This window comes from Lotus japonicus, chromosome 6, assembly GCF_012489685.1.
Source record: "Lotus japonicus ecotype B-129 chromosome 6, LjGifu_v1.2".
NCBI classification, from domain to species: domain Eukaryota; kingdom Viridiplantae; phylum Streptophyta; class Magnoliopsida; order Fabales; family Fabaceae; genus Lotus; species Lotus japonicus.
The window spans coordinates 30437006-30458762 of NC_080046.1; positions in this window are offsets into that span (position 1 = coordinate 30437006).

Genomic DNA, 21757 nt, shown 5'->3' on the forward strand with positions numbered 1-21757 from the left:
GATTTCCAAGCTTTCCACGTGAAACCTAGGCTATTTCACGTGCAAACTTGAGTTTTCCACGTGAAACCTTGTCACTTTCACGTGGAATGTTGAGATTTACGAGCTTTCCACGTGAAACTTGGCCAATTTCACGTGGAATGTTGAGTTTTCCAAGCTTTCCACGTGAAACCTGGGCTATTTCACGTGGAAACGTGAGTTTTCCACGTGAGACCTTGGCAATTTCACGTGGAAGGTTGAGATTTCCGAGCTTTCCACGTGAAACCTTGGCTATTCACGTGGAATCCTGAGATTTCCAAGCTTTACAAGTGAAACTTGGCCAATTTCACTTGGAATGTTGAATTTTCCAAGATTTCCACATGAAACCTTGGCTTTTCACGTGGAAACGTGAGTTTTCCACGTGAGACCTTGGCAATTTCACGTGGAAGGTTGAGATTTCCGAGCTTTCCACGTGAAACCTTGGCTATTCACGTGGAATCCTGAGATTTCCAAGCTTTACAAGTGAAACTTGGCCAATTTCACTTGGAATGTTGAATTTTCCAAGATTTCCACATGAAACCTTGGCTTTTCACGTGGAAACGTGAGTTTTCCACGTGAAACCTTGGCAATGTCACGTGGAATGTTGAGATTTCCTAGCTTTCCACGTGAAACCTTGGCTTTTCACGTGGAATCCTGATATTTCCAAGCTTTCCACGTGAAACTTGGCCAATTTCACGTGGAATGTTTAGTTTTCCAAGTTTTCCACGTGAAACCTGGGCTATTTCACGTGGAAACTTGAGTTTTCCACGTGAAAGCTTCGCTTTTCACGTGGAATCCTGATATTTCCAAGCCTTCCACGTGAAACCTAGGCTATTTCACGTGCAAACTTGAGTTTTCCACGTGAAACCTTGTCACTTTCACGTGGAATGTTGAGATTTACGAGCTTTCCACGTGAAACTTGGCCAATTTCACGTGGAATGTTGAGTTTTCCAAGCTTTCCACGTGAAACCTGGGCTATTTCACGTGGAAACGTGAGTTTTCCACGTGAGACCTTGGCAATTTCACGTGGAAGGTTGAGATTTCCGAGCTTTCCACGTGAAACCTTGGCTATTCATGTGGAATCCTGAGATTTCCAAGCTTTTCAAGTGAAACTTGGCCAATTTCACTTGGAATGTTGAATTTTCCAAGATTTCCACGTGAAACCTGGGCTATTTCACGTGGAAACGTGAGTTTTAAACGTGAAACCTTGGCAATGTCACGTGGAATGTTGAGATTTCCTAGCTTTCCACGTGAAACCTTGGCTTTTCACGTGGAATCCTGATATTTCCAAGCTTTCCACGTGAAACTTGGCCAATTTCACGTGGAATGTTTAGTTTTCCAAGTTTTCCACGTGAAACCTGGTCTATTTCACGTGGAAACTTGAGTTTTCCACGTGAAAGCTTCGCCTTTCACGTGGAATCCTGAGATTTCCAAGCTTTCCACGTGAAACCTAGGCTATTTCACGTGCAAACTTGAGTTTTCCACGTGAAACCTTGTCACTTTCACGTGGAATGTTGAGATTTACGAGCTTTCCACGTGAAACTTGGCCAATTTCACGTGGAATGTTGAGTTTTCCAAGCTTTCCACGTGAAACCTGGGCTATTTCACGTGGAAACGTGAGTTTTCCACGTGAGACCTTGGCAATTTCACGTGGAAGGTTGAGATTTCCGAGCTTTCCACGTGAAACCTTGGCTATTCACGTGGAATCCTGAGATTTCCAAGCTTTACAAGTGAAACTTGGCCAATTTCACTTGGAATGTTGAATTTTCCAAGATTTCCACATGAAACCTTGGCTTTTCACGTGGAAACGTGAGTTTTCCACGTGAAACCTTGGCAATGTCACGTGGAATGTTGAGATTTCCTAGCTTTCCACGTGAAACCTTGGCTTTTCACGTGGAATCCTGATATTTCCAAGCTTTCCACGTGAAACTTGGCCAATTTCACGTGGAATGTTTAGTTTTCCAAGTTTTCCACGTGAAACCTGGGCTATTTCACGTGGAAACTTGAGTTTTCCACGTGAAAGCTTCGCTTTTCACGTGAAAGCTTCGCTTTTCACGTGGAATCCTGATATTTCCAAGCTTTCCACGTGAAACCTAGGCTATTTCACGTGCAAACTTGAGTTTTCCACGTGAAACCTTGTCACTTTCACGTGGAATGTTGAGATTTACGAGCTTTCCACGTGAAACTTGGCCAATTTCACGTGGAATGTTGAGTTTTCCAAGCTTTCCACGTGAAACCTGGGCTATTTCACGTGGAAACGTGAGTTTTCCACGTGAGACCTTGGCAATTTCACGTGGAAGGTTGAGATTTCCGAGCTTTCCACGTGAAACCTTGGCTATTCACGTGGAATCCTGAGATTTCCAAGCATTTCAAGTGAAACTTGGACAATTTCACTTGGATTGTTGAATTTTCCAAGATTTCCACGTGAAACCTTGGCTTTTCACGTGGAAACGTGAGTTTTCCACGTGAAACCTTGGCAATGTCACGTGGAATGTTGAGATTTCCTAGCTTTCCACGTGAAACCTTGGCTTTTCACGTGGAATCATGATATTTCCAAGCTTTCCACGTGAAATTTGGCCAATTTCACGTGGAATGTTTAGTTTTCCAAGTTTTCCACGTGAAACCTGGGCTATTTCACGTGGAAACGTGAGTTTTCCACGTGAGACCTTGGCAATTTCACGTGGAAGGTTGAGATTTCCGAGCTTTCCACGTGAAACCTTGGCTATTCACGTGGAATCCTGAGATTTCCAAGCTTTACAAGTGAAACTTGGCCAATTTCACTTGGAATGTTGAATTTTCCAAGATTTCCACATGAAACCTTGGCTTTTCACGTGGAAACGTGAGTTTTCCACGTGAAACCTTGGCAATGTCACGTGGAATGTTGAGATTTCCTAGCTTTCCACGTGAAACCTTGGCTTTTCACGTGGAATCCTGATATTTCCAAGCTTTCCACGTGAAACTTGGCCAATTTCACGTGGAATGTTTAGTTTTCCAAGTTTTCCACGTGAAACCTGGGCTATTTCACGTGGAAACTTGAGTTTTCCACGTGAAACCTTGTCACTTTCACGTGGAATGTTGAGATTTCCGAGCTTTCCACGTGAAACCTTGGCTTTTCACGTGGAATCCTGAGATTTCTAAGATTTTCACGTGAAACCTTTGCAATTTCACGTGGAATGTTGAGATTTCCTAGCTTTTCACGTGAAACCTTGGCTATTCACGTGGAATCCTGAGATTTCCAAGCTTTTCAAGTGAAACTTGGACAATTTCACTTGGAATGTTGAATTTTCCAAGATTTCCACGTGAAACCTTGGCTTTTCACGTGGAAACGTGAGTTTTCCACGTGAAACCTTGGCAATGTCACGTGGAATGTTGAGATTTCCTAGCTTTCCACGTGAAACCTTGGCTTTTCACGTGGAATCCTCATATTTCCAAGCTTTCCACGTGAAACTTGGCCAATTTCACGTGGAATGTTTAGTTTTCCAAGTTTTCCACGTGAAACCTGGGCTATTTCACGTGGAAACTTGAGTTTTCCACGTGAAAGCTTCGCTTTTCACGTGGAATCCTGAGATTTCCAAGCTTTCCACGTGAAACCTAGGCTATTTCACGTGCAAACTTGAGTTTTCCACGTGAAACCTTGTCACTTTCACGTGGAATGTTGAGATTTCCGAGCTTTCCACGTGTAACCTGGGCTATTTGACGTGGAAACTTGAGTTTGACATGCTTTCCACGTGAAACTTGGCCAATTTCACGTGGAATGTTGAGTTTTCCAAGCTTTCCACGTGAAACCTGGGCTATTTCACGTGGAAACGTGAGTTTTCCACGTGAGACCTTGGCAATTTCACGTGGAAGGTTAAGATTTCCGAGCTTTCCACGTGAAACCTTGGCTATTCACGTGGAATCCTGAGATTTCCAAGCTTTTCAAGTGAAACTTGGACAATTTAACTTGGAATGTTGAATTTTCCAAGATTTCCACGTGAAACCTTGGCTTTTCACGTGGAAACGTGAGTTTTCCACGTGAAACCTTGGCAATGTCACGTGGAATGTTGAGATTTCCAAGCTTTCCACGTGAAACCTTGGCTTTTCACGTGGAATCCTCATATTTCCAAGCTTTCCACGTGAAACTTGGCCAATTTCATGTGGAATGTTTAGTTTTCCAAGTTTTCCACGTGAAACCTGGGCTATTTCACGTGGAAACTTGAGTTTTCCACGTGAAAGCTTCGCTTTTCACGTGGAATCCTGAGATTTCCAAGCTTTCCACGTGAAACCTAGGCTATTTCACGTGCAAACTTGAGTTTTCCACGTGAAACCTTGTCACTTTCACGTGGAATGTTGAGATTTCCGAGCTTTCCACGTGTAACCTTGGCTATTTGACGTGGAAACTTGAGTTTGACAAGCTTTCCACGTGAAACTTGGCCAATTTCACGTGGAATGTTGAGTTTTCCAAGCTTTCTACGTGAAACCTGGGCTATTTCACGTGGAAACGTGAGTTTTCCACGTGAGACCTTGGCAATTTCACGTGGAAGGTTGAGATTTCCGAGCTTTCCACGTGAAACCTTGGCTATTCACGTGGAATCCTGAGATTTCCAAGCTTTTCAAGTGAAACTTGGACAATTTCACTTGGAATGTTGAATTTTCCAAGATTTCCACGTGAAACCTTGGCTTTTCACGTGGAAACGTGAGTTTTCCACGTGAAACCTTGGCAATGTTACGTGGAATGTTGAGATTTCCTAGCTTTCCACGTGAAGCCTTGGCTTTTCACGTGGAATCCTCATATTTCCAAGCTTTCCACGTGAAACTTGGCCAATTTCACGTGGAATGTTTAGTTTTCCAAGTTTTCCACGTGAAACCTGGGCTATTTCACGTGGAAACTTGAGTTTTCCACGTGAAAGCTTCGCTTTTCACGTGGAATCCTGAGATTTCCAAGCTTTCCACGTGAAACCTAGGCTATTTCACGTGCAAACTTGAGTTTTCCACGTGAAACCTTGTCACTTTCACGTGGAATGTTGAGATTTCCGAGCTTTCCACGTGTAACCTGGGCTATTTGACGTGGAAACTTGAGTTTGACACGCTTTCCACGTGAAACTTGGCCAATTTCACGTGGAATGTTGAGTTTTCCAAGCTTTCCACGTGAAACTTGGGCTATTTCACGTGGAAACGTGAGTTTTCCACGTGAGACCTTGGCAATTTCACGTGGAAGGTTGAGATTTCCGAGCTTTCCACGTGAAACCTTGGCTATTCACGTGGAATCCTGAGATTTCCAAGCTTTTCAAGTGAAACTTGGCAAATTTCACTTGGAATGTTGAATTTTCCAAGATTTCCACGTGAAACCTGGGCTATTTCACGTGGAAACGTGAGTTTTCCACGTGAAACCTTGGCAATGTCACGTGGAATGTTGAGATTTCCTAGCTTTCCACGTGAAACCTTGGCTTTTCACGTGGAATCCTGATATTTCCAAGCTTTCCACGTGAAACTTGGCCAATTTCACGTGGAATGTTTAGTTTTCCAAGTTTTCCACGTGAAACCTGGGCTATTTCACGTGGAAACTTGAGTTTTCCACGTGAAAGCTTCGCTATTTCACGTGGAATCCTGAGATTTCCAAGCTTTCCACGTGAAACCTAGGCTATTTCACGTGCAAACTTGAGTTTTCCACGTGAAACCTTGTCACTTTCACGTGGAATGTTGAGATTTCCGAGCTTTCCACGTGTAACCTGGGCTATTTGACGTGGAAACTTGAGTTTGACAAGCTTTCCACGTGAAACTTGGCCAATTTCACGTGGAATGTTGAGTTTTCCAAGCTTTCTACGTGAAACCTGGGCTATTTCACGTGGAAACGTGAGTTTTCCACGTGAGACCTTGGCAATTTCACGTGGAAGGTTGAGATTTCCGAGCTTTCCACGTGAAACCTTGGCTATTCACGTGGAATCCTGAGATTTCCAAGCTTTTCAAGTGAAACTTGGACAATTTCACTTGGAATGTTGAATTTTCCAAGATTTCCACGTGAAACCTTGGCTTTTCACGTGGAAACGTGAGTTTTCCACGTGAAACCTTGGCAATGTCACGTGGAATGTTGAGGTTTCCTAGCTTTCCACGTGAAACCTTGGCTTTTCACGTGGAATCCTGATATTTCCAAGCTTTCCACGTGAAACTTGGCCAATTTCACGTGGAATGTTTAGTTTTCCAAGTTTTCCACGTGAAACCTGGGCTATTTCACGTGGAAACTTGAGTTTTCCACGTGAAAGCTTGGCTTTTCACGTGGAATCATGAGATTTCCAAGCTTTCCACGTGAAACCTAGGCTATTTCACGTGGAAACTTGAGTTTTCCACGTGAAACCTTGTCACTTTCACGTGGATTGTTGAGATTTCCGAGCTTTCCACGTGTAACCTGGGCTATTTGACGTGGAAACTTGAGTTTAACAAGCTTTCCACGTGAAACTTGGCCAATTTCACGTGGAATGTTGAGTTTTCCAAGCTTTCCACGAGAAACCTGGGCTATTTCACGTGGAAACGTGAGTTTTCCGCGTGAAACCTTGGCAATTTCGTGTGGAATGTTGAGATTTCCAAGCTTTCCACGTGAACCTTGGCTTTTCACGTGGAATCCTGAGATTTCCAAGCTTTTCTCGTGAAACTTGGCCAATTTCACTTGGAATGTTGAGTTTTCCAAGCCTTCCACGTGTAACCTGGGTTATTTCACGTGGAAACGTGAGTTTTCCACGTGAAACCTTGGCAATTTCACATGGAAGGTTGAGATTTCCGAGCTTTCCACGTGAAACCTTGGCTTTTCACATGGAATCCTGAGATTTCCAAGCTTTCCACGTGAAACTTGGCCAATTTCACGTGGAATGTTGAGTTTTCCAAGCTTTCCACGAGAAACCTGGGCTATTTCACGTGGAAACGTGAGTTTTCCACGTGAAACCTTGGCAATTTCACGTGGAATGTTGAGATTTCCAAGCTTTCCACGTGAACCTTGGCTTTTCACGTGGAATCCTGAGATTTCCAAGCTTTTCTCGTGAAACTTGGCCAATTTCACTTGGAATGTTGAGTTTTCCAAGCCTTCCACGTGTAACCTGGGCTATTTTACGTGGAAACTTGAGTTTTCCACGTGAAAGCTTGGCTTTTCACGTGGAATCCTGAGATTTCCAAGCTTTCCACGTGAAACCTAGGCTATTTCACGTATAAACTTTAGTTTTCCACGTGAAACCTTGTGACTTTCACGTGGAATGTTGAGATTTCCGAGCTTTCCTCGTGTAACCTGGGCTATTTGACGTGGAAACTTGAGTTTGACAAGCTTTCCACGTGAAACTTGGCCAATTTCACGTGGAATGTTGAGTTTTCCAAGCTTTCCACGTGAAACCTGGGCTATTTCACGTGGAAACGTGAGTTTTCCACGTGAGACCTTGGCAATTTCACGTGGAAGGTTGAGATTTCCGAGCTTTCCACGTGAAATCTTGGCTATTCACGTAAGATCCTGAGATTTCCAAGCTAATCAAGTGAAACTTGGCCAATTTCACTTGGAATGTTGAATTTTCCAAGATTTCCACGTGAAACCTGGGCTATTTCACGTGGAAACGTGAGTTTTCCACGTGAAACCTTGGCAATGTCACGTGGAATGTTGAGATTTCCTAGCTTTCCACGTGAAACCTTGGCTTTTCACGTGGAATCCTGATATTTCAAAGCTTTCCACGTGAAACTTGGCCAATTTCACGTGGAATGTTTAGTTTTCCAAGTTTTCCACGTGAAACCTGGGCTATTTCACGTGGAAACTTGAGTTTTCTACGTGAAAGCTTCGCTCTTCACGTGGAATCCTGAGATTTCCAAGCTTTCCACGTGAAACCTAGGCTATTTCACGTGGAAACTTGAGTTTTCCACGTGAAACCTTGTCACTTTCACGTGGAATGTTGAGATTTCCGAGCTTTCCACGTGTAACCTGGGCTATTTGACGTGGAAACTTCAGTTTGACAAGCATTCCACGTGAAACTTGGCCAATTTCACGTGGAATGTTGAGTTTTCCAAGCTTTCCACGAGAAACCTGGGCTATTTCACGTGGAAACGTGAGTTTTCCACGTGAAACCTTGGCAATTTCGTGTGGAATGTTGAGATTTCCAAGCTTTCCACGTGAACCTTGGCTTTTCACGTGGAATCCTGAGATTTCCAAGCTTTTCTCGTGAAACTTGGCCAATTTCACTTGGAATGTTGAGTTTTCCAAGCCTTCCAGGTGTAACCTGGGCTATTTTACGTGGAAACTTGAGTTTTCCAAGTGAAAGCTTGGCTTTTCACGTGGAATCCTGAGATTTCCAAGCTTTCCACGTGAAACCTAGGCTATTTCACGTGGAAACTTGAGTTTTCCACGTGAAACCTTGTCATTTTCACGTGGAATGTTGAGATTTCCGAGCTTTCCACGTGTAACCTGGGCTATTTGACGTGGAAACTTCAGTTTGACAAGCTTTCCACGTGAAACTTGGCCAATTTCACGTGGAATGTTGAGTTTTCCAAGCTTTCCACGAGAAACCTGGGCTATTTCACGTGGAAACGTGAGTTTTCCACGTGAAACCTTGGCAATTTCGTGTGGAATGTTGAGATTTCCAAGCTTTCCACGTGAACCTTGGCTTTTCACGTGGAATCCTGAGATTTCCAAGCTTTTCTCGTGAAACTTGGCCAATTTCACTTGGAATGTTGAGTTTTCCAAGCCTTCCAGGTGTAACCTGGGCTATTTTACGTGGAAACTTGAGTTTTCCAATCGAAAGCTTGGCTTTTCACGTGGAATCCTGAGATTTCCAAGCTTTCCACGTGAAACCTAGGCTATTTCACGTGGAAACTTGAGTTTTCCACGTGAAACCTTGTCACTTTCACGTGGAATGTTGAGATTTCCGAGCTTTCCTCGTGTAACCTAGGCTATTTGACGTGGAAACTTGAGTTTGACAAGCTTTCCACGTGAAACTTGGCCAATTTCACGTGGAATGTTGAGTTTTCCAAGCTTTCCACGTGAAACCTGGGCTATTTCATGTGGAAACGTGAGTTTTCCACGTGAGACCTTGGCAATTTCACGTGGAAGGTTGAGATTTCCGAGCTTTCCACGTGAAACCTTGGCTATTCACGTAAGATCCTGAGATTTCCAAGCTTTTCAAGTGAAACTTGGCCAATTTCACTTGGAATGTTGAATTTTCCAAGATTTCCACGTGAAACCTGGGCTATTTCACGTGGAAACGTTAGTTTTCCACGTGAAACCTTGGCAATGTCACGTGGAATGTTGAGATTTCCTAGCTTTCCACGTGAAACCTTGGCTTTTCACGTGGAATCCTGATATTTCCAAGCTTTCCACGTGAAACTTGGCCAATTTCACGTGGAATGTTTAGTTTTCCAAGTTTTCCACGTGAAACCTGGGCTATTTCACGTGGAAACTTGAGTTTTCCACGTGAAACCTTGTCACTTTCACGTGGAATGTTGAGATTTCTGAGCTTTCCACGTGAAACCTTGGCTTTTCACGTGGAATCCTGAGATTTCCAAGCTTTTCTCGTGAAACTTGGCCAATTTCACTTGGAATGTTGAGTTTTCCAAGCCTTCCACGTGTAACCTGGGCTTTTTACGTGGAATCCTGATATTTCCAAGCTTTCCACGTGAAACTTGGCCAATTTCACGTGGAATGTTTAGTTTTCCAAGCTTTCCACGTGAATCCTGGGCTATTTCACGTGGAAACTTGAGTTTTCCACGTGAAACCTTGTCACTTTCACGTGGAATGTTGAGATTTCCTAGCTTTCCACGTGAAACCTTGGTTTTTCACGTGGAATCCTGATATTTCCAAGCTTTCCACGTGAAACTTGGCCAATTTCACGTGGAATGTTGAGTTTTCCAAGCTTTCCACGTGAAACCTGGGCTATTTCATGTGGAAACGTGAGTTTTCCACGTGAGACCTTGGCAATTTCACGTGGAAGGTTGAGATTTCCGAGCTTTCCACGTGAAACCTTGGCTATTCACGTAAGATCCTGAGATTTCCAAGCTTTTCAAGTGAAACTTGGCCAATTTCACTTGGAATGTTGAATTTTCCAAGATTTCCACGTGAAACCTGGGCTATTTCACGTGGAAACGTTAGTTTTCCACGTGAAACCTTGGCAATGTCACGTGGAATGTTGAGATTTCCTAGCTTTCCACGTGAAACCTTGGCTTTTCACGTGGAATCCTGATATTTCCAAGCTTTCCACGTGAAACTTGGCCAATTTCACGTGGAATGTTTAGTTTTCCAAGTTTTCCACGTGAAACCTGGGCTATTTCACGTGGAAACTTGAGTTTTCCACGTGAAACCTTGTCAATTTCACGAGGAATGTTGAGATTTCCGAGCTTTCCACGTGAAACCTTGGCTTTTCACGTGGAATCCTGAGATTTCCAAGATTTTCACGTGAAACCTTTGCATTTTCACGTGGAATGTTGAGATTTCCTAGCTTTCCACGTGAAACCTTGGCTTTTCACGTGGAATCCTGATATTTCCAAGCTTTCCACGTGAAACTTGGCCAATTTCACGTGGAATGTTTAGTTTTCCAAGCTTTCCACGTGAAACCTGGGCTATTTCACGTGGAAACTTGAGTTTTTTCACGTGAAACCTTGTCAATTTCACGTGGAATGTTGAGATTTCCTAGCTTTCCACGTGAAACCTTGGCTTTTCACGTGGAATCCTGAGATTTCCAAGCTTTTCTCGTGAAACTTGGCCAATTTCACTTGGAATGTTGAGTTTTCCAAGCCTTCCACGTGTAACCTGAGCTACTTCACGTGGAAACTTGAGTTTTCCACGTGAAAGCTTGGCTTTTCACGTGGAATCCTGAGATTTCCAAGCTTTTCACGTGAAACTTGGCCAATTTCACTTGGAATTATGAGTTTTCCAAGCCTTCCACGTGTAACCTGGGCTATTTCACGTGGAAACGTGACTTTTCCACGTGAAACCATGGCAATTGCACGTGGAATGTTGAGATTTCCGAGCTTTCCACGTGAAACCTTGGCTTTTCACGTGGAATCCAGAGATTTCCAAGCCTTCCACGTGTAACCTGGGCTATTTCACGTGGAAACTTGAGTTTTCCACGTGAAAGCTTGGCTTTTCACGTGGAATCCTGAGATTTCCAAGCTTTCCACATGAAACCTGGGCTATTTCACGTGGAAACTTGAGTTTTCCACGTGAAACCTTGTCACTTTCACGTGGAATGTTGAGATTTCCGAGCTTTCCACGTGTAACCTGGGCTATTTCTCGTGGAAACTTGAGTTTGACAAGCTTTCCACGTGAAACTTGGCCAATTTCACGTGGAATGTTGAGTTTTCCAAGCTTTCCACGTGAAACTTGGGCTATTTCACGTGGAAACGTGAGTTTTCCACGTGAAACCTTGGCAATTTCACGTGGAATGTTGAGATTTCCGAGCTTTCCACGTGAAACCTTGGCTTTTCACGTGGAATCCTGAGATTTCCAAGCTTTCCACGAGAAACTTGGCCAATTTCACGTGGAATGTTTAGTTTTCCAAGCTTTCCACGTGAAACCTGGGCTATTTCACGTGGAAACTTGAGTTTTCCACGTGAAACCTTGTCAATTTCACGAGGAATGTTGAGATTTCCGAGCTTTCCACGTGAAACCTTGGCTTTTCACGTGGAATCCTGAGATTTCCAAGATTTTCACGTGAAACCTTTGCATTTTCACGTGGAATGTTGAGATTTCCTAGCTTTCCATGTGAAACCTTGGCTTTTCACGTGGAATCCTGATATTTCCAAGCTTTCCACGTGAAACTTGGCCCATTTCACGTGGAATGTTTAGTTTTCCAAGCTTTCCACGTGAAACCTGGGCTATTTCACGTGGAAACTTGAGTTTTTTCACGTGAAACCTTGTCAATTTCACGTGGAATGTTGAGATTTCCTAGCTTTCCACGTGAAACCTTGGCTTTTCACGTGGAATCCTGAGATTTCCAAGCTTTTCTCGTGAAACTTGGCCAATTTCACTTGGAATGTTGAGTTTTCCAAGCCTTCCACGTGTAACCTGAGCTATTTCACATGGAAACTTGAGTTTTCCACATGAAAGCTTGGCTTTTCACGTGGTATCCTGAGATTTCCAAGCTTTTCACGTGAAACTTGGCCAATTTCACTTGGAATTATGAGTTTTCCAAGCCTTCCACGTGTAACCTGGGCTATTTCACGTGGAAACGTGACTTTTCCACGTGAAACCATGGCAATTGCACGTGGAATGTTGAGATTTCCGAGCTTTCCACGTGAAACCTTGGCTTTTCACGTGGAATCCAGAGATTTCCAAGCCTTCCACGTGAAGCCTGGGCTATTTCACGTGGAAACTTGAGTTTTCCACGTGAACGCTTGGCTTTTCACGTGTAATCCTGAGATTTCCAAGCTTTCCACATGAAACCTGGGCTATTTCACGTGGAAACTTGAGTTTTCCACGTGAAACCTTGTCACTTTCACGTGGAATGTTGAGATTTCCGAGCTTTCCACGTGTAACCGGGGCTATTTCTCATGGAAACTTGAGTTTGACAAGCTTTCCACGTGAAACTTGGCCAATTTCACGTGGAATGTTGAGTTTTCCAAGCTTTCCACGTGAAACCTGTGCTATTTCACGTGGAAACGTGAGTTTTCCACGTGCCCACGTGAGTTTTCCACGTGAAACCTTGGCAATTTCACGTGGAATGTTGAGATTTCCGAGCTTTCCACGTGAAACCTTGGCTTTTCACGTGGAATCCTGAGATTTCCAAGCTTTCCACGAGAAACTTGGCCAATTTCACGTGGAATGTTTAGTTTTCCAAGCTTTCCAAGTGAAACCTGGGCTATTTCACGTGGAAACTTGAGTTTTCCACGTGAAACCTTGTCAATTTCACGTGGAATGTTGAGATTTCCTAGCTTTCCACGTGAAACCTTGGCTTTTCACGTGGAATCTTGAGATTTCCAAGCTTTTCTCGTGAAACTTTGCCAATTTCACTTGAAATGTTGAGTTTTCCAATCTTTCCACGTGAAACCTGGGCTATTTCACGTGGAAACCTGAGTTTTCCACGTGAAACCTTGGCAATTGCACGTGGAATGTTGAGATTTCCAAGCTTTCCACGTGAACCTTGACTTTTCACGTGGAATCCTGAGATTTCCAAGCTTTCCACGTGAAACTTGGCCAATTTCACGTGGAATGTTGAGTTTTCCAAGCTTTCCACGAGAAACCTGGGCTATTTCACGTGGAAACGTGAGTTTTCCACGTGAAACCTTGGCAATTGCACGTGGAATGTTGAGATTTCCAAGCTTTCCACGTGAACCTTGACTTTTCACGTGGAATCCTGAGATTTCCAAGCTTTTCTCGTGAAACTTGGCCAATTTCACTTGGAATGTTGAGTTTTCCAAGCCTTCCACGTGTAACCTAGGCTATTTCACGTGGAAACTTGAGTTTTCCACGTTAAAGCTTTGCTTTTCACGTGGAATCCTGAGATTTCCAAGCTTTCCATGTGAAACCTAGGCTATTTCACGTGGAAACCTTAGTTTTCCACGTGAAACCTTGTCACTTTCACGTGGAATGTTGAGATTTCCGAGCTTTCCACGTGTAACCTGGGCTATTTGACGTGGAAACTTGAGTTTGACAAGCTTTCCACGTGAAACTTGGCCAATTTCACGTGGAATGTTGAGTTTTCCAAGCTTTCCACGTGAAACCTGGGCTATTTCACGTGGAAACGTGAGTTTTCCACGTGAAACCTTGGCAATTTCACGTGGAAGGTTGAGATTTCCGAGCTTTCCACGTGAATTCTTGGCTTTTCACGTGGAATCCTCAGATTTCCAAGCTTTCCACGTGAAACTTGGCCAATTTCACGTGGAATGTTGAGTTTTCCAAGCTTTCCACGAGAAACCTGGGCTATTTCACGTGGAAACGTGAGTTTTCCACGTGAAACCTTGGCAATTTCACGTGGAATGTTGAGATTTCCAAGCTTTCCACGTGAACCTTGGCTTTTCACGTGGAATCCTGAGATTTCCAAGCTTTTCTCGTGAAACTTGGCCAATTTCACTTGGAATGTTGAGTTTTCCAAGCTTTCCACGAGAAACCTGGGCTATTTCACGTGGAAACGTGAGTTTTCCACGTGAAACCTTGGCAATTGCACGTGGAATGTTGAGATTTCCAAGCTTTCCACGTGAACCTTGACTTTTCACGTGGAATCCTGAGATTTCCAAGCTTTTCTCGTGAAACTTGGCCAATTTCACTTGGAATGTTGAGTTTTCCAAGCCTTCCACGTGTAACCTAGGCTATTTCACGTGGAAACTTGAGTTTTCCACGTGAAAGCTTGGCTTTTCACGTGGAATCCTGAGATTTCCAAGCTTTCCGTGTGAAACCTAGGCTATTTCACGTGGAAACTTGAGTTTGACAAGCTTTCCACGTGAAACTTGGCCAATTTCACGTGGAATGTTGAGTTTTCCAATCTTTCCACGTGAAACCTGGGCTATTTCACGTGGAAACCTGAGTTTTCCACGTGAAACCTTGGCAATTTCACGTGGAATGTTGTGATTTCCAAGCTTTCCACGTGAAACCTTGGCTTTTCACGTGGAATCCTGAGATTTCCAAGCTTTCCACGTGAAACTTGGCCAATTTCACGTGGAATGTTGAGTTTTCCAAGCTTTCCACGAGAAACCTGGGCTATTTCACGTGGAAACGTGAGTTTTCCACGTGCCCACGTGAGTTTTCCACGTGAAACCTTGGCAATTTCACGTGGAATGTTGAGATTTCCGAGCTTTCCACGTGAAACCTTGGCTTTTCACGTGGAATCCTGAGATTTCCAAGCTTTCCACGAGAAACTTGGCCAATTTCACGTGGAATGTTTAGTTTTCCAAGCTTTCCAAGTGAAACTTGGGCTATTTCACGTGGAAACTTGAGTTTTCCACGTGAAACCTTGTCAATTTCACGTGGAATGTTGAGATTTCCTAGCTTTCCACGTGAAACCTTGGCTTTTCACGTGGAATCCTGAGATTTCCAAGCTTTTCTCGTGAAACTTTGCCAATTTCACTTGAAATGTTGAGTTTTCCAATCTTTCCACGTGAAACCTGGGCTATTTCACGTGGAAACCTGAGTTTTCCACGTGAAACCTTGGCAATTGCACGTGGAATGTTGAGATTTCCAAGCTTTCCACGTGAACCTTGACTTTTCACGTGGAATCCTGAGATTTCCAAGCTTTCCACGTGAAACTTGGCCAATTTCACGTGGAATGTTGAGTTTTCCAAGCTTTCCACGAGAAACCTGGGCTATTTCACGTGGAAACGTGAGTTTTCCACGTGAAACCTTGGCAATTTCGCGTGGAATGTTGAGATTTCCAAGCTTTCCACGTGAACCTTGGCTTTTCACGTGGAAACCTGAGATTTCCAAGCTTTTCTCGTGAAACTTTGCCAATTTCACTTGGAATGTTGAGTTTTCCAAGCTTTCCACGAGAAACCTGGGCTATTTCACGTGGAAACGTGAGTTTTCCACGTGAAACCTTGGCAATTGCACGTGGAATGTTGAGATTTCCAAGCTTTCCACGTGAACCTTGACTTTTCACGTGGAATCCTGAGATTTCCAAGCTTTTCTCGTGAAACTTGGCCAATTTCACTTGGAATGTTGAGTTTTCCAAGCCTTCCACGTGTAACCTAGGCTATTTCACGTGGAAACTTGAGTTTTCCACGTGAAAGCTTTGCTTTTCACGTGGAATCCTGAGATTTCCAAGCTTTCCATGTGAAACCTAGGCTATTTCACGTGGAAACCTTAGTTTTCCACGTGAAACCTTGTCACTTTCACGTGGAATGTTGAGATTTCCGAGCTTTCCACGTGTAACCTGGGCTATTTGACGTGGAAACTTGAGTTTGACAAGCTTTCCACGTGAAACTTGGCCAATTTCACGTGGAATGTTGAGTTTTCCAAGCTTTCCACGTGAAACCTGGGCTATTTCACGTGGAAACGTGAGTTTTCCACGTGAAACCTTGGCAATTTCACGTGGAAGGTTGAGATTTCCGAGCTTTCCACGTGAAACCTTGGCTTTTCACGTGGAATCCTCAGATTTCCAAGCTTTCCACGTGAAACTTGGCCAATTTCACGTGGAATGTTGAGTTTTCCAAGCTTTCCACGAGAAACCTGGGCTATTTCACGTGGAAACGTGAGTTTTCCACGTGAAACCTTGGCAATTTCACGTGGAATGTTGAGATTTCCAAGCTTTCCACGTGAACCTTGGCTTTTCACGTGGAATCCTGAGATTTCCAAGCTTTTCTCGTGAAACTTGGCCAATTTCACTTGGAATGTTGAGTTTTCCAAGCTTTCCACGAGAAACCTGGGCTATTTCACGTGGAAACGTGAGTTTTCCACGTGAAACCTTGGCAATTGCACGTGGAATGTTGAGATTTCCAAGCTTTCCACGTGAACCTTGACTTTTCACGTGGAATCCTGAGATTTCCAAGCTTTTCTCGTGAAACTTGGCCAATTTCACTTGGAATGTTGAGTTTTCCAAGCCTTCCACGTGTAACCTAGGCTATTTCACGTGGAAACTTGAGTTTTCCACGTGAAAGCTTGGCTTTTCACGTGGAATCCTGAGATTTCCAAGCTTTCCATGTGAAACCTAGGCTATTTCACGTGGAAACTTGAGTTTGACAAGCTTTCCACGTGAAACTTGGCCAATTTCACGTGGAATGTTGAGTTTTCCAATCTTTCCACGTGAAACCTGGGCTATTTCACGTGGAAACCTGAGTTTTCCACGTGAAACCTTGGCAATTTCACGTGGAATGTTGTGATTTCCAAGCTTTCCACGTGAAACCTTGGCTTTTCACGTGGAATCCTGAGATTTCCAAGCTTTCCACGTGAAACTTGGCCAATTTCACGTGGAATGTTGAGTTTTCCAAGCTTTCCACGAGAAACCTGGGCTATTTCACGTGGAAACGTGAGTTTTCCACATGAAACCTTGGCAATTTCGCGTGGAATGTTGAGATTTCCAAGCTTTCCACGTGAACCTTGGCTTTTCACGTGGAAACCTGAGATTTCCAAGCTTTTCTCGTGAAACTTTGCCAATTTCACTTGGAATGTTGAGTTTTCCAAGCTTTCCACGAGAAACCTGGGCTATTTCACGTGGAAACGTGAGTTTTCCACGTGAAACCTTGGCAATTGCACGTGGAATGTTGAGATTTCCAAGCTTTCCACGTGAACCTTGACTTTTCACGTGGAATCCTGAGATTTCCAAGCTTTTCTCGTGAAACTTGGCCAATTTCACTTGGAATGTTGAGTTTTCCAAGCCTTCCACGTGTAACCTAGGCTATTTCACGTGGAAACTTGAGTTTTCCACGTGAAAGCTTGGCTTTTCACGTGGAATCCTGAGATTTCCAAGCTTTCAATGTGAAACCTAGGCTATTTCACGTGGAAACCTTAGTTTTCCACGTGAAACCTTGTCACTTTCACGTGGAATGTTGAGATTTCCGAGCTTTCCACGTGTAACCTGGGCTATTTGACGTGGAAACTTGAGTTTGACAAGCTTTCCACGTGAAACTTGGCCAATTTCACGTGGAATGTTGAGTTTTCCAAGCTTTCCACGTGAAACCTGGGCTATTTCACGTGGAAACGTGAGTTTTCCACGTGAAACCTTGGCAATTTCACGTGGAAGGTTGAGATTTCCGAGCTTTCCACGTGAAACCTTGGCTTTTCACGTGGAATCCTCAGATTTCCAAGCTTTCCACGTGAAACTTGGCCAATTTCACGTGGAATGTTGAGTTTTCCAAGCTTTCCACGAGAAACCTGGGCTATTTCACGTGGAAACGTGAGTTTTCCACGTGAAACCTTGGCAATTTCACGTGGAATGTTGAGATTTCCAAGCTTTCCACGTGAACCTTGGCTTTTACGTGGAATCCTGATATTTCCAAGCTTTCCACGTGAAACTTGGCCAATTTCACTTGGAATGTTGAGTTTTCCAAGATTTCCATGTGAAACCTAGGCTATTTCACGTGGAAACGTGAGTTTTCCACTTGAGACCTTGGCAATGTCACGTGGAATGTTGAGATTTCCTAGCTTTCCACGTGAAACCTTGGCTTTTCACGTGGAATCCTGATATTTCCAAGCTTTCCACGTGAAACTTGGCCAATTTCACGTGGAATGTTTAGTTTTCCAAGCTTTCCACGTGAAACCTGGGCTATTTCACGTGGAAACTTGAGTTTTCCACGTGACACCTTGTCAATTTCACGTGAAATCCTGAGATTTCCAAGCTTTCCACGTGAAACCTGGGCTACTTCACGTGGAAACTTGAGTTTTCCACGTGAAACCTTGTCACGTTCAAGTGGAATGTTGAGATTTCCGAGCTTTCCACGTGAAACCTTTGCTTTTCACGTGGAATCCTGAGATTTCCAAGCTTTTCAAGTGGAATGTCGAGATTTCCGAGCTTTCTACGTGTAACCTGGGCTATTTCACGTGGAAACTTGAGTTTGCCAAGCTTTCCATGTGAAACTTGGCCAATTTCAAGTGGAATGTTGAGTTTTCCAAGCTTTCCACGTGAAACCTGTGCTATTTCACGTGGAAACGTGAGTTTTCCACGTAAAACCTTGGCAATTTCACGTGGAATGTTGAGATTTCCAAGCTTTCCACGTGAAAGCTTGGCTTTTCACGTGGAATCCTGAGATTTCCAAGCTTTCCAAATGAAACCTGGGCTATTTCACGTGGAAACGTGAGTTTTCCACGTGAAACCTTGGCAATTTCACGTGGAATGTTGAGATTTCCAAGCTTTCCACGTGAACCTTGGCTTTTCACGTGGAATCCTGAGATTTCCAAGCTTTTCTCGTGAAACTTGGCCAATTTCACTTGGAATGTTGAGTTTTCCAAGCCTTCCACGTGTAACCTGGGCTATTTCATGTGGAAACTTGAGTTTTCCACGTGAAAGCTTGGCTTTTCACGTGGAAACCTGAGATTTCCAAGCTTTCCACGTGAAACCTAGGCTATTTCACGTGGAAACTTGAGTTTTCCACGTGAAACCTTGTCATTTTCACGTGGAATGTTGAGATTTCCGAGCTTTCCACGTGTAACCTGGGCTATTTGACGTGGAAACTTGAGTTTGACAAGCTTTCCACGTGAAACTTGGCCAATTTCACGTGGAATGTTGAGTTTTCCAAGCTTTCCACGTGAAACCTGGGCTATTTCACGTGGAAACGTGAGTTTTCCACGTGAAACCTTGGCAATTTCACGTGGAAGGTTGAGATTTCCGAGTTTTCCACGTGAAACCTTGGCTTTTCACGTGGAATCCTGAGATTTCCAAGCTTTTCTCGTGAAACTTGGCCAATTTCACTTGGAATGTTGAGTTTTCCAAGCCTTCCACGTGTAACCTGGGCTATTTCACGTGGAAACTTGAGTTTTCCACGTGAAACCTTGTCACTTTCTTGTGGAATGTTGAGATTTCCGAGCTTTCCACGTGTAACCTGGGCTATTTGACGTGGAAACTTGAGTTTGACAAGCTTTCCACGTGAAACTTGGCCAATTTCACGTGGAATGTTGAGTTTTCCAAGCTTTCCACGTGACACCTGGGCTATCTCACGTGGAAACGTGAGTTTTCCACGTGAGACCTTGGCAATTTCACGTGGAAACGTGTGTTTTCCACGTGAAACCTTGGCTTTTCACGTGGAATCCTGATATTTCCAAGCTTTCCACGTGAAACTTGGCCAATTTCACGTGGAATGTTTAGTTTTCCAAGTTTTCCACGTGAAACCTGGGCTATTTCACGGTGAAACTTGAGTTTTCCACGTGAAACCTTGTCACTTTCACGTGGAATGTTGAGATTTCCGAGCTTTCCACGTGAAACCTTGGCTTTTCACGTTGAATCCTGAGATTTCCAAGATTTTCACGTGAAACCTTTGCAATTTCACGTGGAATGTTGAGATTTCCTAGCTTTCCACGTGAAACCTTGGCTTTTACGTGGAATCCTGATATTTCCAAGCTTTCCACGTGAAACTTGGCCAATTTCACGTGGAATGTTTAGTTTTCCAAGCTTTCCACGTGAATCCTGGGTTATTTCACGTGGAAACTTGAGTTTTCCACGTGACACCTTGTCAATTTCACGTGAAATCCTGAGATTTCCAAGCTTTCCACGTGAAACCTGGGCTACTTCACGTGGAAACTTGAGTTTTCCACGTGAAACCTTGTCACGTTCAAGTGGAATGTTGAGATTTCCGAGCTTTCCACGTGAAACCTTTGCTTTTCACGTGGAATCCTGAGATTTCCAAGCTTTTCATGTGGAATGTCGAGATTTCCGAGCTTTCCACGTGTAACCTGGGCTATTTCACGTGGAAACTTGAGTTTGCCAAGCTTTCCATGTGAAACTTGGCCAATTTCAAGTGGAATGTTGAGTTTTCCAAGCTTTCCACGTGAAACCTGTGCTATTTCACGTGGAAACATGAGTTTTCCACGTAAAACCTTGGCAATTTCACGTGGAATGTTGAGATTTCCAAGCTTTCCACGTGAAAGCTTGGCTTTTCACGTGGAATCCTGAGATTTCCAAGCTTTCCACATGAAACCTGGGCTATTTCACGTGGAAACTTGAGTTTTCCACGTGAAACCTTGTCATTTTCACGTGGAATGTTGAGATTTCCGAGCTTTCCACGTGTAACCTGGGCTATTTGACGTGGAAACTTGAGTTTGACAAGCTTTCCACGTGAAACTTGGCCAATTTCACGTGGAATGTTGAGTTTTCCAAGCTTTCCACGTGAAACCTGGGCTATTTCACGTGGAAACGTGAGTTTTCCACGTGAAACCTTGGCAATTTCACGTGGAAGGTTGAGATTTCCGAGTTTTCCACATGAAACCTTGGCTTTTCACGTGGAATCCTGAGATTTCCAAGCTTTCCACGTGAAACTTGGCCAATTTCACGTGAAATGTTGAGTTTTCCAAGCTTTCCACGAGAAACCTGGGCTATTTCACGTGGAAACGTGAGTTTTCCACGTGAAACCTTGGCAATGTCACGTGGAATGTTGAGATTTCCAAGCTTTCCACGTGAACCTTGGCTTTTCACGTGGAATCCTGAGATTTCCAAGCTTTTCTCGTGAAACTTGGCCAATTTCACTTGGAATGTTGAGTTTTCCAAGCCTTCCACGTGTAACCTGGGCTATTTCACGTGGAAACTTGAGTTTTCCACGTGAAAGCTTGGCTTTTCACGTGGAATCCTGAGATTTCCAAGCTTTCCACGTGAAACCTAGGCTATTTCACGTGGAAACTTGAGTTTTCCACGTGAAACCTTGTCACTTTCTTGTGGAATGTTGAGATTTCCGAGCTTTCCACGTGTAACCTGGGCTATTTGACGTGGAAACTTGAGTTTGACAAGCTTTCCACGTTAAACTTGGCCAATTTCACGTGGAATGTTGAGTTTTCCAAGCTTTCCACGTGACACCTGGGCTATCTCACGTGGAAACGTGAGTTTTCCACGTGAGACCTTGGCAATTTCACGTGGAAGGTTGAGATTTCCCACCTTTCCACGTAAAACCTTGGCTATTCACGTGGAAGCCTGAGATTTCCAAGCTTTTCAAGTGAAACTTGGCCAATTTCACTTGGAATGTTGAATTTTCCAAGAATTACACGTGTAACGTGGGCTATTTCACGTGGAAACTTGAGTTTGCCAAGCTTTCCACGTGAAACTTGGCCAATTTCACTTGGAATGTTGAGTTTTCCATGATTTCCACGTGAAACCTGGGCTATTTCACGTGGAAACGAGAGTTTTCCACGTGAGACCTTGGCAATGTCACGTGGAATGTTGAGATTTCCTAGCTTTCCACGTGA